Source organism: Arachis ipaensis, chromosome B03 (assembly GCF_000816755.2).
Source record: "Arachis ipaensis cultivar K30076 chromosome B03, Araip1.1, whole genome shotgun sequence".
Lineage (NCBI taxonomy): Eukaryota > Viridiplantae > Streptophyta > Magnoliopsida > Fabales > Fabaceae > Arachis > Arachis ipaensis.
This window is the reverse complement of record NC_029787.2, coordinates 101,700,887-101,715,718: the sequence shown is the minus strand read 5'-3', so window position 1 is coordinate 101,715,718 and position 14,832 is coordinate 101,700,887.

The window sequence follows — 14,832 nt, the reverse complement described above, 5'->3', positions numbered from 1 at the left end:
TGAGCTACGAACTCCGATTGACGAGTCATTTATGGCTACGCGAAGCTCTCATCGAGCTCTTCACTTCTATCTAAGAAAATCTGGTAAGAAATCGTGTCTCAAGCTCCAGTTTTCAGCCCTAGAATTCTATATTTTTGGGGTTATAGTTTTGAGTAGATTTTGTGGTTTTGCATGTTTAGGTGATCTCTAGTAGCGGGTAATTATTGGGTTTTACCCCTAATCTCGTTGGGTAAGGTAAGGTTTCACTAAACCCTTGTGTTTAGATGTTTTGTGTACCTTTGATTTTGATTTTGATATATATATATATATATGATGTTAGTTTGGGCTTTGGTGGCTTGTTGGTGAGTTGAAAGCTTGTTGGACTCCAATCTTTGTGCGGTGTGCATTTTGGGAGTGGCCAGAATTCAGATTTTGACACCAGACTTTGAATGATCATAACTTCCTCTGCAAAATCCATTTCTTATAAAATTTATATCCATTTAAAGATTTTTCAATGAACTTTAATTTAAAGCAAATTTCAACAAATTTTGAAAATTGAGGCTCAAGTTATGATCCGTCAAAGTTCACCAAAAATCTGTTTTTACCAAAAAGCTCAAAACCTCAATTTTAACCAACTCTCAATTCAAAACCAAATTAGAACCTGTTCAATCATCATAAAAACACTACCACACATAACCTCTTACTATTTCATATCCTTCTCCTCAATTTCACACCTAAATTACTCAACCATTACACCATATATTACTACCAACCCATAATTTCCAATTCAATCATAAATCCACACTCATAATCATCACCAACCAACAACAACCTCAACAACCAAAACAAATCCTCACCAATTCCAATAATCATGACTAAACAATATCTAACATTAACCAAATCCATCATATAACTCATCAACACCAATAATTCTCAACAATCATCATCAACCATAATAACCAACAATCAAAATCATCATCAACATCGTGCATGCTGTAGAATTTGTGATTTCTGGTTTGTGTGCGCATGCACAGCCTTGTGCGTATACACACACATGGGAAGGCTTACTGATGGGAGCGCTAGCATACCCTGTGCGCACACATAACCAACAAAGTTCTGCAAGCTGTGCGCACGCACACGTTGGAAGGTACACTCTGTTGAGGGCGTTCGTACACCTTGTGCGGATGAACAGAGTTAAAAATTTTACTACCTGTGTGTACGTACACCTCTATGCGTACGCACACATTTGAAAACTTTCCTGGGCATGCACACGCACACCCCTGTGCATACGCACATGCCCTATTTTTCAACTAAAATATTGTTTTTAACTGTTTCACCTTCCCAACAAGCTTGTAAACTTCTGTGACACCTATTTAAGACTTTTTGGCTTGTTTTCAGATTGTTAAAACATAGAGGAAGCCTTGGGTAGAATTATTTGGGTATTACCTTGAAAAGTTAGAGAACGGAGGTTTAGGTTTCTGGTGTATTGAGGATGAGTTTAGTTGAGAAAGAAGGAATAGTAGTGAACTTGGTGATTATTGACAACGAATTGAAAAACTCAGGAACTAATGAGTCCGGAATAAAAATTATGAACGATTATGGTTGATGGAGTGAGTATGAGTGGAAGTGTGCTATGAGGAGTGGCCTCTGAGATTGAATCTGTGATTACGATATGCATTATTCTCTGTCGTAGGGGCTGTGGCAGTCTCCCTCCTACATTCGGATGTGAGGCTTGAAGCTGGGCTTCTCACTCATATTTATAGCTCAAAAGGAAGGTGGTAGGGCACTATCCCTCAGAATATTTCCCTCTGAAAGGAGAAGGTGGTAGGGCACTCATCCCTCGTAATTTTTCTTCCTGAGCATGGGTTTCTCTCTGGTTGCAAGGTGGTAGGGCACTAACCCACGGAATCATGTGGCATCCAGAGGAAGGTGGTAGGTGATGACTTGCATCATCTACCTCTTTCTCCTATCTAAAAGGACCATAAAAAGAGTGTAATCTCATTCAATCAATGCAATTTCATGAGTTAAATGGTGAATATTATGGTACATTTTTTTGAAATGAGTTTTTGTTGAATTTCAGGTGAAAAGAGCAATAAAAGAAGAAGGAAGCAAGAAAGAGAAGCTGGGAGTGTGAGCTGGGCGTGCCACTTGGTACAAACGCCACCAAATTGTATGAGCGTGGCACGCCAGCCAAAGGACGTGGCACGCCAGTTATTAAATCTAGAGAAGAAATCCATGGAGCTTTCAATGGGCGTGGCACACTGGCACGCCAAGGCCAGGCGTGGCACGCCAGTTATAAACTCCAGAGAAGGGACAATGAGCTTTAGTATGGGCGTGGCACGCCAAGGCCAGGCGTGGCACGCTAACCATAAATTCCAAAGAGCATTCTTGAAGTTCCATAAGGGGCCACGCCAACTCCACCATCTACAATGGGCGTGCCACTTGAGGTCGAAGGCGTGGCACGCCAATGCATTTGAGCAGAGGAGCATGGAGGAAGCACCAACAAGGACGTGCCACTTGAGACTTAAGGCATGGCACGCCAAGTCAAGAGTGGATGGGTGTGCCACTTGGGTTCTAGGCGTGGCACGCCAAGGCTTGAAGAGACTCAATACCATAATAGGCCTGCCACTTGAGATCGAAGGCGTGGCACGCCAGTTCATTAGTCCAGAGAGGAAGAATGCAGCTTCTACAAGGGGGCGTGCCACTTGAGATCGAAGGCGTGGTACGCCAGCACAAGCCTCCATGGTAAGAGATGAATGGGCGTGCCATTTTGGACTTTAGGCGTGGCACGCCAGGTGATGAGCGGATAATTTATACGCTTTTTGGCATTGTTTTTAGGTAGTTTTTAGTATGTTTTAGTTACTTTTTATTATATTTTTATTAGTTTTTATGCAAAAATCACATTTCTAGAATTTACTATGAGTTTGTGTGTTTTTCTGTAATTTCAGGTATTTTCTGGCTGAAATTGAGGGATCTGAGCAAAAATCTGATTCAGAGGCTGATAAAGGACTGCAGATGCTGCTGGATTCTGACCTCCCTGCACCCAAATGCATTTTTCTGGAGCTACAGAAGTCCAATTAGTGCGTTCTCAATTAGGCTGGAAATCTAACATCTTGGGCTTTCCAGCAATGATTAATAGTTCATACTTTGCCCGAGATTTGATGGACCAAATTGGCGTTCAACAGAGATCCTTTTTTGGCGTAAAATGCAGGAACTGGCACCAGAACTGGAGTTAAACACCCAAACTGGCATCGAAGCTGGCGTTTAACTCTAGAAAAGGCCTAGCACGTGTAAAGCTCAATGCTCAGCCCAAGCACACACTAAGTGGGCCCCAGAAGTGGATTTCTGCACTATCTGCACTTAGTTACTTATTTTCTGTAATCCTTAGTAACTAGTTTAGTATAAATAGCACTTTTTACTATTGTATTCGTATCATCTTATGCCATTTTTCACATTTGGAGGCTAGCCACACGGCCATGCCAAGACATTTTTCTCTTATGTATTTTCTACGGTGGAGTTTCTACACCTCATAGATTAAGGTGCGGAGCTCTACTGTTCTTCATGAATTAATGAAAGTACTATTGTTTCTCTTTCAATTCACGCATGTCTCTTCTCCAAGATATACTCTCGTTCTTAATTCAGTTAAGTCAGAATGAAGGAGTGACCCGTGACAATCACCCACTATCTTCATTACTCGCTTAGCCAAGATCCGCGTGCCTAACAACCACAAGCGGTCTATATGATGTTCAACGTAGTCATTGGACAACAGCTGGAGTATAATCTCTTAGGCCTCTGGTTTGTGACTTTTACTTACATCTCCTGGCAATAGAGCAGTCAAACTCATAGAGATTAGAACCTTTATGGTAAAGGCTAGAACAAACGAGCTTCAAATTCACGAATGTTGGGCGCAGTGACAGTGTGCAAAAGGATAGAAAGATCCTATTCCGACACAAGTGAGAACCAACAGATGATTAGCCGTGCGGTAGCTGTGCCTAGTATTCTTCATCCAAGACGAGAGATCCGACAGATAATTAGCTGTACAGAAGCCGTGCCTGGACCATTTTTACTGAGAGGACGGATGGTAGCCATTAACAACGGTGATCCACCAACATACAGCTTGCCATGGAAGGGAGCACGCATGATTGGATGAAGACAATAGGAAAGCAGAGGTTCAGAAGCAACAAAGCATCTCCAAACGCTTATCTGAAATTCCTACCAATGAATTACATAAGTATCTTTCTTTTAATTTACGTTTTATTTATCTTTCAATTATCAAAACTCATAACCAATTGAATCCGCCTGACTAAGGTTTACAGGATGACCATAGCTTGCTTCAAGCCGGCAATCTTCGTGGGATCGATCCTTACTCGCGTAAAGTTTTATTACTTGGATGACCCAGTGCACTTGCTGGTTAGTTGTACTGGAGTTGTGAAAAGTGTGATCACAATTCCATGCACCAAGTTTTTGGCGCCGTTGTCGAGGATTATTCGAGTTTAGACAACTGACGGTTCATCTTATTGCTTAGATTAGGTAACCTTCTTTCTTGTTTCAACCTTTATTTTCTTTTCAAAAAGTTTTTAAAAATATTTCAAAAAAAAAGGTTTTCGAAAAAAATGTTCTTCAAAAATTTTAAGAATGAATTCCACCTTAGAGCTCCATGATGATATGTTGAAGCTTGGCTGGCTATTAAGCCATGTATAATCTTCCGGACCGAAGCTTTCACTTATCATTGCAACTATTGGAGGAGCCTTTGGATTCTCATTTATAATTCTGTGCTAAAGATTGGCTGGCCATTTGGCCATGTCTAATTCTTTTGGACCGAAGCTGTAGACTAACATTGCATGAATCCTGGAATTTTTATTAAAAATTTTGAATTTCTTTATTTTATTTTTCCAAAATAATTTCGAAAAAATACAAAAAGTTTAACAAAATCATAAAAACCATAAAAAATTTGTGTTTCTTGTTTAAGTCTTGTGTCAAATTTTAAGTTTGGTGTCAACTGTATTTTTTTATTTAATTTTTTTTAATTTTCGAAAATTCATGCATTATGTTCTTCATGATCTTCAAGTTGTTCTTGATGATTTTCTTTGTTTGATCTTTACATTTTCTTGTTTTGTGTCTTTTCTTATTTTTTTCATATGTATTTTCAAATTGTTAGTGTCCCTAGTACAAAAGTTCTTAAGTTTGGTGTCTTGCATGTCTTTCTTTTCTTAAAAATTTTTAAAAATATGTTCCTGATGTTCATCATGATCTTCAAAGTGTTCTTGGTGTTCATCTTGACATTCAAAGTGTTCTTGCATGCATTATTTGTTTTGATCTTAAATTTTTATGTTTTGTTTCATTTTGTTGATTTTCTCTCTCCTCATTAAAAATTCAAAAGTCAAAAAAAATATCTTTTCCTTATTCTTCTCATAATTTTCGAAATTTTGAGTTGACTTGGTCAAAAATTTTTAAAATTTAGTTGTTTCTTGTTAGTCAAGTCAAAAATTTCAATTTAAAAACTTTATCTTTTCAAATCTTTTTCAAAATCAATTCTTTTTCATTTTTTATGATTTTCGAATTTCATTCTTAAAATTTTTCAAAGTCTTTTTCATTTTTCTTTTAATGTTTTCGAAAATTTTAAAACTAATTTTTCAAATTCTTTTTCTTAATTTTATTTCATATTTTCGAAAATCCTTGCTAACAATTAATGTTTTGATTCAAAAATTTCAAGTTTGTTACTTTCTTGTTAAGAAAGGTTCAATCTCTAAATTCTAGAATCATATCTTTTAGTTTCTTGTTAGTCAAGTCATCAACTTTAATTTTAAAAATCAAATCTTTTTAATTTCTTTTTCAATTCTTTTTCAAAATAAATTTCAATCATATCTTTTTAAAATTTTAATTTCAAAATCTTTTTCTAACTTCTTATCTTTTCAAAATTTATTTTCAAATATTTTTCAACTAACTACTTGACTTGTTTGTTTTAATTTTAAAAAGTTTACTATTTCTTATCTTTTTCAAAACCACCTAACTACTTTTCCACTTCTAATTTTCAAAAATCACTAACCACTTTTTCAAAAATCTTTTTAATTAACTAATTGTTTTAGTTTTTAATTTTCTTGTATTTTTTTTCAAATTTTCGAAACTAACTTAATCAATTAAATAAAAATAAAAATATTTTTCTTTTCCCTCTTCTTAAAATTCAAATACTCTCTCTCTCTTCTCTTTCTATTTATTTTATTTATTTACTAACATTTCTCTTCTACTCATCTAATAATTCGAATCCTCTCCCTCTCTGTGTGTTCAAATTCTTCTTATTCTCTCTACCTCATTCTTCTATTCTTCTTTTCCTCTGACACATAAAGAAATTTCTATATTGTGACATAGAGGGTTCCTCTTCTCTCTTTGTTCTCTTCTTTTTCATATGAGCAGGAACAGAAATAAAGATATTCTTGTTGAAGCTGATCCTGAACCTGAAAGGACTCTGAAGAGGAAGCTAAGAGAAGCTAAAGCACAACACTCCAGAGAGGACCTTACAGCAAATTTCAAAAAAGAAGCAGACATGGCAGCCGAACTTGAGAACAATGGTGGAGATGCAAGGAAGATGCTTGGTGACTTTACTGTACCAACTTCCAACTTCTATGGAAGAAGCATCCCAATTCCTGCAATTGGAGCAAACAACTTTGAGCTTAAGCCTCAGTTAGTTTCTCTAATGCAGCAGAATTGCAAGTTTCATGGACTTCCATTGGAAGATCCTCATCAGTTCTTAGATGAATTCTTACAAATTTGTGACACTGTTAAGACCAATGGGGTTGATCTCGAAGTCTACAGACTTATGCTTTTCCCCTTTGCTGTAAGAGACAGGGCTAGGATATGGTTGGACTCACAACCTAGAGAAAGCCTGAACTCTTGGAAAAAGTTGGTCAATGCTTTCTTGGCTAAATTCTTTCCACCTCAAAAGATGAGCAAGCTTAGAGTGAAAGTCCAAACCTTCAGACAGAAGGAAGCTGAGTCCCTCTATGAAGCTTGAGAAAGATACAAGCAATTGATCAGAAGGTGTCCTTCTGACATGCTTTCAGAATGGAGCATCTTAGGTATATTCTATGATGGTCTGTCTGAATTGTCCAAGATGTCATTGGACCACTCTGCTGGTGGATCTCTTCATCTGAAAAAAACACCTGCAGAGCCCAGGAACTCATTAAAATGGTTGCAAATAACCAGTTCATGTATACTTCTGAAAGAAATCCTGTGAATAATGGGATGACTCAGAAGAAAGGAGTTCTTGAGATTGATACTTTGAATGCCATATTGGCTCAGAATAAAATATTGACTCAGCAAGTCAATATGATTTCTCAGAATCTGACTGGAATGCAAGCTGCATCCGGCAATACTAAAGAAGCTTCCTCTGAAGGAGAAGCTTATGACCTTGAGAATCCTGCAATGGAAAAGGTGAATTTACATGGGAGAATCCCATGGAAACACCTATAATGCTTCATGCAGAAATCATCCAAATTTCTCATGGAAGGATCAACAGAAGCCTCAACAAGGCTTCAATAATAATAATGGTGGGAGAAATAGGTTTGGCAATAGCAAGCCTTTTCCATCATCTTCTCAGTAACAGACAGAGAATTCTAAGTAGAGCCTCTCTGACTTAGCAACCATAGTCTCTAATCTATCTAAGACCACTCTCAGTTTTATGACTGAAACAAGGTCCTCCATCAGAAATTTGGAGGCACAAGTGGGTCAGCTGAGTAAAAGAGTTACTGAAATCCCTCATAGTACTCTCCCAAGCAATACAGAAGAGAATCCAAGGAGAGAGTGCAAGGCCATCAATATATCCAAAGTGGCCAAACCTATAAAGGAGGAAGAGGCAGTGATTTACAGTGAGAAAGACCTCAATGGACGTCCACTGACCACTAAGGAGTTTCCTAATGAGGAACCAAAGGAATCTGAGGCTCATACAGAGACCATAGAGATTCCACTGAACTTACTGTTGCCATTTATGAGCTCTGATGAGTATTCTTCCTCTGAAGAGGATGAAAATATTGTTGAAGAGCAAGTTGCTCGATATCTAGGAGCAATCATTAATACCTTGTACCATAGGCACCATGACCTTTGAGAAGGCTCTGTGTGACCTGGGGTCAGGTATAAACCTCATGCCACTCTTTGTAATGGAGAAACTAGGGATCTTTGAGGTACAAGCTGCAAGAATCTCACTAGAGATGGCAGACAAACCAATGAAACAGGCTTATGGACTTATAGAGGATGTCTTAGTGAAGGTTGAAGGCCTTTACATCCCTGCTGACTTCATAATCCTAGACACTGGAAAGGATGAGGATGAATCCATCATCCTTGGAAAACCCTTCCTAGCCACAGCAAGGGCTGTGATTGATGTGGACAGAGGAGAGTTAGTCCTTCAATTGAATGAGGACTACCTTGTGTTTAAGGCTCAAGGATCTTCTTCTGTAAACATAGAGAAGAAGTATGAAAAGCTTCATCCAATTCTCTCCATACAGAGTCAAGCAGAGCCCCCACATTTAAACTCTAAGTTTGGTGTTGGGAGGCTACAATCATGCTCTGAGTATCTCTGAAGCTCTGTAAGAGCTTACTGTCAAGCTATTGACATTAAAGAAGCGCTTATTGGGAGGCAACCCAATCTTATTTATCTATGTTAATTACTTTTTCATTTCATTTTCCACTGTTAGTTTATGTTTTCTTTAGGTTGATGATCATGTGGAGTCACAAAAACAGCTGCAGAATTAAAGTGGAATCAAAAACAGCATCAAAAATAGCACACCCTGGAGGATAGGCTTACTGGCATTTAAACGTCAGTAAGGATAGTAGAATGGGCGTTTAACACCCAGTCTGGCAGTATTCTGGGCGTTAAACGCCAGAATTGGTAGACAGACTGGCGTTTAACACCAGAAAAGGGTGTCTGGCTGGCGTTAAATGCCAGAAAGGGGCATCAGCCTCGTGTTTAACGCCAGGAAAGGCAACAGACTGGCGTTTAAACGCCAGAAAGGGCTGTCCAGGGGCGTTTAAATGCCAGAAAGGTGCAGGGACCAAAATTTCTTGACACCTCAGGATCTGTGGATCCCATAGGATCCCCACCTACCCCAACTCACTCTCTCTCCTCTTCACACCTTTCCATAACACTCTTCCCCAAATACCCTTGACCAATAACATCAATACCTATTCCCCAAACACCATTCACCTATCAAGTCCTACCCTCTTTTCCATAATCTCTTCACCACTCACATCCATCCACTATTCCCCAAAAACCCATCATAAAAGCCCACCTACCTCACCATTCAAATTCAAAACATATTCCTCCCAAACCCAACCCCTTCTTACACGAATTCCCTCTCTCTCTTACCCTATAAATACCCCTCATTACCACCTTCAATTTCACACATCATAAACACTTAAACCCCCCTTGGCCAAATTCAAAATACCCCTCTATCTCCTCCATTTCTTCTTCTTCTCCTCCTTTCTTTCTTTCTTTGCTCGAGGACGAGCAAACCTTTTAAGTTTGGTGTGGGAAAAAGCTCTGCTTTTTCATTTTTCCATAACCATTAATGGCACCTAAGGCCAGAGAAACCTCTAAAAAGAGGAAAGGAAAGGCAGTTGCTTCCACCTCCGAGTCATGGGAGATGGAGAGATTCATCTCAAAGGTCCATCAAGACCACTTATATGAAGTTGTGACCAAGAAAAGGGTGATCCCCGAGGTCCCCTTCATGCTCAAAAAAAGTGAATATCCGGAGATCCGACATGAAGTTTGGAGAAGAGGTTGGGAAGCTCTCACCAACCCCATCCAACAAGTCAGAATCTTAATGATTCAAGAGTTCTATGCTAATGCATGGATCACTAAGAACCATAATCAAAGTATGAACCCAAACCCAAAGAATTGGCTCATAATGGTTTGAGGGAAATACTTAGATTTCAGTCCAGAAATCATGAGGTTGGCATTCAACTTGCCAATGATGCAAGGAGATCCTCATCCTTTCACTAGAAGGGTCAACTTTGATCAAAGATTGGACCAAGTCCTCACAGACATTTGTGTGGAAGGAGCACAATGGAAGAGAGACTCAAAAGGCAAGCCAGTTCAATTGAGAAGGCCTGACCTCAAACCCGTGGCTAGAGGATGGTTGGAGTTCATCCAACGCTCTATCATTCCTACTAGCAACCGGTCCGAAGTAACTGTGGATCGGGCTATCATGATCCATAGTATCATGATTGGAGAAGAAGTGGAAGTTCATGAGATCATACCTCTAGAACTATACAAGGTGGCTGACAAGCCCTCCACTTTGGCAAGGTTAGCCTTTCCTCATCTCATCTGTCAGCTATGTAATTCCACCGAAATTGTCATAAAGGAAGACATCCTCATTGAAGAGGACAAGCCCATCATTAAAAAGAGGATGGAGCAAACAAGAGAGCCCGCTCATGGACCTCAACAAGAGCATGAGGAAATTCCTCGTCAAGAAATCCCTGAGATGCCTCAAGGGATACACTTTCCTCAACAAAGGCAAGGAAGAGATATTGAGGAGCTCAAGCACTCCATAGGATCTTCAAGAGGAAGAACTAGCCGCCGTCACTAAGGTGGACCCGTTCTTTAATTTTCTTGTTCTTATTTTTCTATTTTTCGTTTCTATGCTTTATGTTTTGTCTATGTTTGTGTCTTTATTACATGATCATTAGTGTCTAGTGTCTATGTCTTAAAGCTATGAATGATTCCATGAATCGCTCACCTTTCTTAAATGAAAAAAATGCTTTTATTTGCAAAAGAACAAAAAGTATATGAATTTCGAATTTTATCTTGAAATTAGTTTAATTATTTTGATACGGTGGCAATACTTTCTATTTTTTGAATGTATGCATAAACAGTGCATGTTTGAAGTTGGAATTAAGAAAAGTTGGCTCTTGAAAGAATAATGAAAAAAGATACATGTTATCGGTAATCTGAAAAATCATAAAATTGATTCTTGAAGCAAGAAAAAGCTGTGAAAAATAAAAGCTTGCGAAAAAAAAAGAAGAAAGAAAAAGAAAAAGCAAGCAGAAAAAGCCAATAGCTCTTTAAACCAAAAGGCAAGAGCAAAAAGCCAATAACCCTTTAAACTAAAAGGCATGGGTAAAATGGATCCAAGGCTTTGAGTATCAATGGATAGGAGAGCCCAAAGAAATAAAATCCTGGCCTAAGCGGCTAAATCAAGCTGTCCCTAACCATGTGCTTGTGTCATGAAGGTCCAAGTGAAAAGCTTGGGACTGAGTGGTAAAAGTCGTGATCCAAAGCAAAAGAGTGTGCTTAAGAACTCTGGGCACCTCTAACTGAAGACTCTAGCAAAGCTGAGTCACAATCTGAAAAGGTTCACCCAGTTATGTGTCTGTGGCATTTATGTATCCGGTGGTAATACTGGAAAACAAAATGCTAAGGGTCATGGCCAAGACTCATAAAGTAGCTGTGTTCAAGAATCAAAAAGAACTTACCTAGGAAAATCAATAACATTATCTGTATTTTTGAGTTCCTAAAGAGGCCAACAATTCTGAATTCCAATGGATAGAGAGATGCCAAAACTATTCAGAGGCAAAAAGCTACTAGTCCCGCTCATCTAATTAAAACTAATCTTCATTGATATTTTTGAAATTTATTGTATTTTCTCTTCTTTTTATCTTATTTTGTTTTTGGTTGCTTGGGGACAAGCAACAATTTAAGTTTGGTGTTGTGATGAGTGGATAATTTATACGCTTTTTTGGCATTATTTTTAGGTAGTTTTTAGTATGTTTTAATTACTTTTTATTATATTTTTATTAGTTTTTATGCAAAAATTAAATTTCTGGACTTTACTATGAGTTTGTGTGTTTTTCTGTAATTTCAGGTATTTTCTGCCTGAAATTGAGGGACCTGAGCAAAAAACTGATTCAGAGGCTGATAAAGGACTGCAGATGCTGCTGGATTCTGACCTCCCTGCACTCAAATGCATTTTTCTGGAGCTACAGAAGTCCAACTAGTGCTTTCTTAATTGGTCTGGAAAGCTAACATCTTGGGCTTTCCAAAAATGTATAATAGTTCATACTTTGCCCGAAATTTGATGGCCCAAACTGGCGTTCAACGCCAACCAAAGACCATTTTTTGGCGTAAAACGCCGGAACTGGCACCAGAACTGGAGTTAAACGCCCAAACTGGCATCCAAGCTGGCGTTTAACTCTAGAAAAGGCCTATGCACGTGTAAATCTCAATGCTCAGCCCAAACACACACCAAGTGGGCCTTGGAAGTGGATTTCTGCACTATCTGCACTTAGTTACTTATTTTCTGTAATCTTTAGTAACTAGTTTAGTATAAATAGCACTTTTTACTATTGTATTCATATCATCTTATGCCATTTTTCACATTTGGAGGCTGACCACACGGCCATGCCAATACATTTTTCTCTTATGTATTTTCTACGGTGGAGTTTCTACACCTCATAGATTAAGGTGCGGAGCTCTGCTGTTCTTCATGAATTAATGAAAGTGCTATTGTTTCTCTTTCAATTTACACATGTCTCTTCTCCAAGATATACTCTCATTCTTAATTCAGTAAAGTCAGAATAAAGGGGTGACCCGTGACAATCACCCACTATCTTCATTACTCGCTTAGCCAAGATCCGCGTTCTATATGTCTCTCTCTATTCGTCAGCGTCGTCGGCGTTGTCTGGTCGTCGGAAGCAGGGTTGAAGATTCTGTCGTCGTCGTTGTCGAGCTCTCTCTTCTCCTTGCCGTCGCTGTCAAGCTCTCTTTTCTCCTCCATCGAGTTCTCTCTTCTCCTTGGCGTCGCCGTCGAGTTCTCTCTTCCCCTTGCCTTCGCCGTCGAGCTCGCTCTTTGTCACTGTCAAGCTTGCATTCTGTCTCTCTGTCCCTTCCTCTGATCAATATTAAATACTACTTCGTGAATTTGATTTTGTTTGTTTTGTACTGTTGATATGTTGTTAATAATATTGATTGAGTTACTGGGTTAGTTCACTAATTCTAAGTTTCTGAGATTTTGTTAATATTTTATTATTCTAAGTTACTGAGATTTCGTTAATTTCTGATTATTTTGAGTTGCTATATTCTGCCATAACAATATTGTTCCTAGTTTTCTGATCTGTCTCTTTGACCCTTCCTCTAGTAAGCATTAAGCATGCTTCTTGAATTTGTTTTTGACTTTATGCTTATTTTGTACTATTAATTTGTTGATAATAATAATAATACTGATTGAGTTGTTGGGTTAGGTTAATAATTCTGAATTACTGAAATTTTGTTAATTTCTAATTATTCTTGATTTGTTATATTCTGTCATAAACTCATAATAATATTGTTGCTGATTTTTTTATTTTTTTATTTTGTGTTAATTTTAATGATGTCCAACAATCTCAAATGGATTCTATGCTTTTATATACTAATGTTGGTTTATTATACACTGATAATACCAATGCTTTCATATCTTAATAGTTAATAGTTAACAGTGAATGAAATAACAAAATTTGTTTGTGAAAAACATATTTTTTTAAAAAAAAAAGATCTTTTAAAAAATAATGTAAATTGTAGCTTCTCAAAAAAGATTTTTTTTTAAAATCTTTTTTAGTGCTTTTACTTTTACTATTAGAAATTTGCTACACACACTAAAAGATAAAAAAGATCTTTTTTCATTGAAAAAAGTTCTTTTTTTTATCGATTTAATAGCACCCAAACAAGCACCTCATCCGCCTTTGCCACCAACCCTGTCAATCCCGAGGACAACATCGATTTGAAGGAGCAAGTACAAAATCTCACCCAGAACTTTCACCAATAAACTCAAAAGTTGTAGCAATATAAGGAGAGGTATAACGAGATCCTCACACGCGTGTCAGACACAAATGCCTTCAGATTGGAGCTTAGGCAGAAGCTAAAGCGAATTCAACGGATGTAACAACAGATGATAGTGTACCACGAGCATATGTGCGTTGGTGGCGTTGACACTGTTGGAGGGGCACCGACATCACCTCTTAGATCGCCACCTCAACAGGATCAAGGGGATGACGACGACGACTATTAGGATTCGTAGTAATTAAGGTTTTGTTCTTTTCTATTTGATTGTATCTTATTTATTGACTTTTTATTCTCTGCGTACACTTGATTTTTAATAAAATTCTTATTTATTGTCCATTATTTAGAATTTGACTACTAATTGTGCTAAAAAAATAAAAAATTGAATTTACTGTCGAATTTACCAGTAAATTTTTCCGATGATAAGTCTGCACAAAACAATATAGTATGACACCATGATTACCCGATAGTCGAATAGTTTTTAGTCAAAGAATTCGCTGCAGTATTCGATGGTAATTAGTTACCAGCAAATTATATTTGTTATTTTGCCAGTACATTTGACAGTAATCAACATTTTTTTTTAGTATTAATATAGACTAAATTTAGTTTTTTTATTAAAAAATAAAAAAATACTTTAAATTTTTATTTATTATTTATGAGACAAAAACTGATGTAAAATTATTTTTTTATGACAGATAAATTAAATAAAAATTAAAAGAGTTTCTTGCTGAAAATAATCTTAATCTGTTCCTCTTATTTGAGACGTCACTATCTCATTATTTATCATGTTTTTGCGAACTTAGATTTAGTCCAGAACAATATGAGAATAAAAAAGTCACGTTAATTTCCTGAACTGAATTAGGGTCGAACCGTCGAACTAATAGTTTGTTAAGCTTGCTATCCTTTTACAGATCTCATATAGTGATCAAATATTTGATGAATGATGATACATTTTGTTATCTCTTTCGGCTGTTAGCTTTTATTTTAGTCTCTTCTTTTTCATGGTTTTCTATATAATATAATATAATATAATATAATTATTATTCGCAATT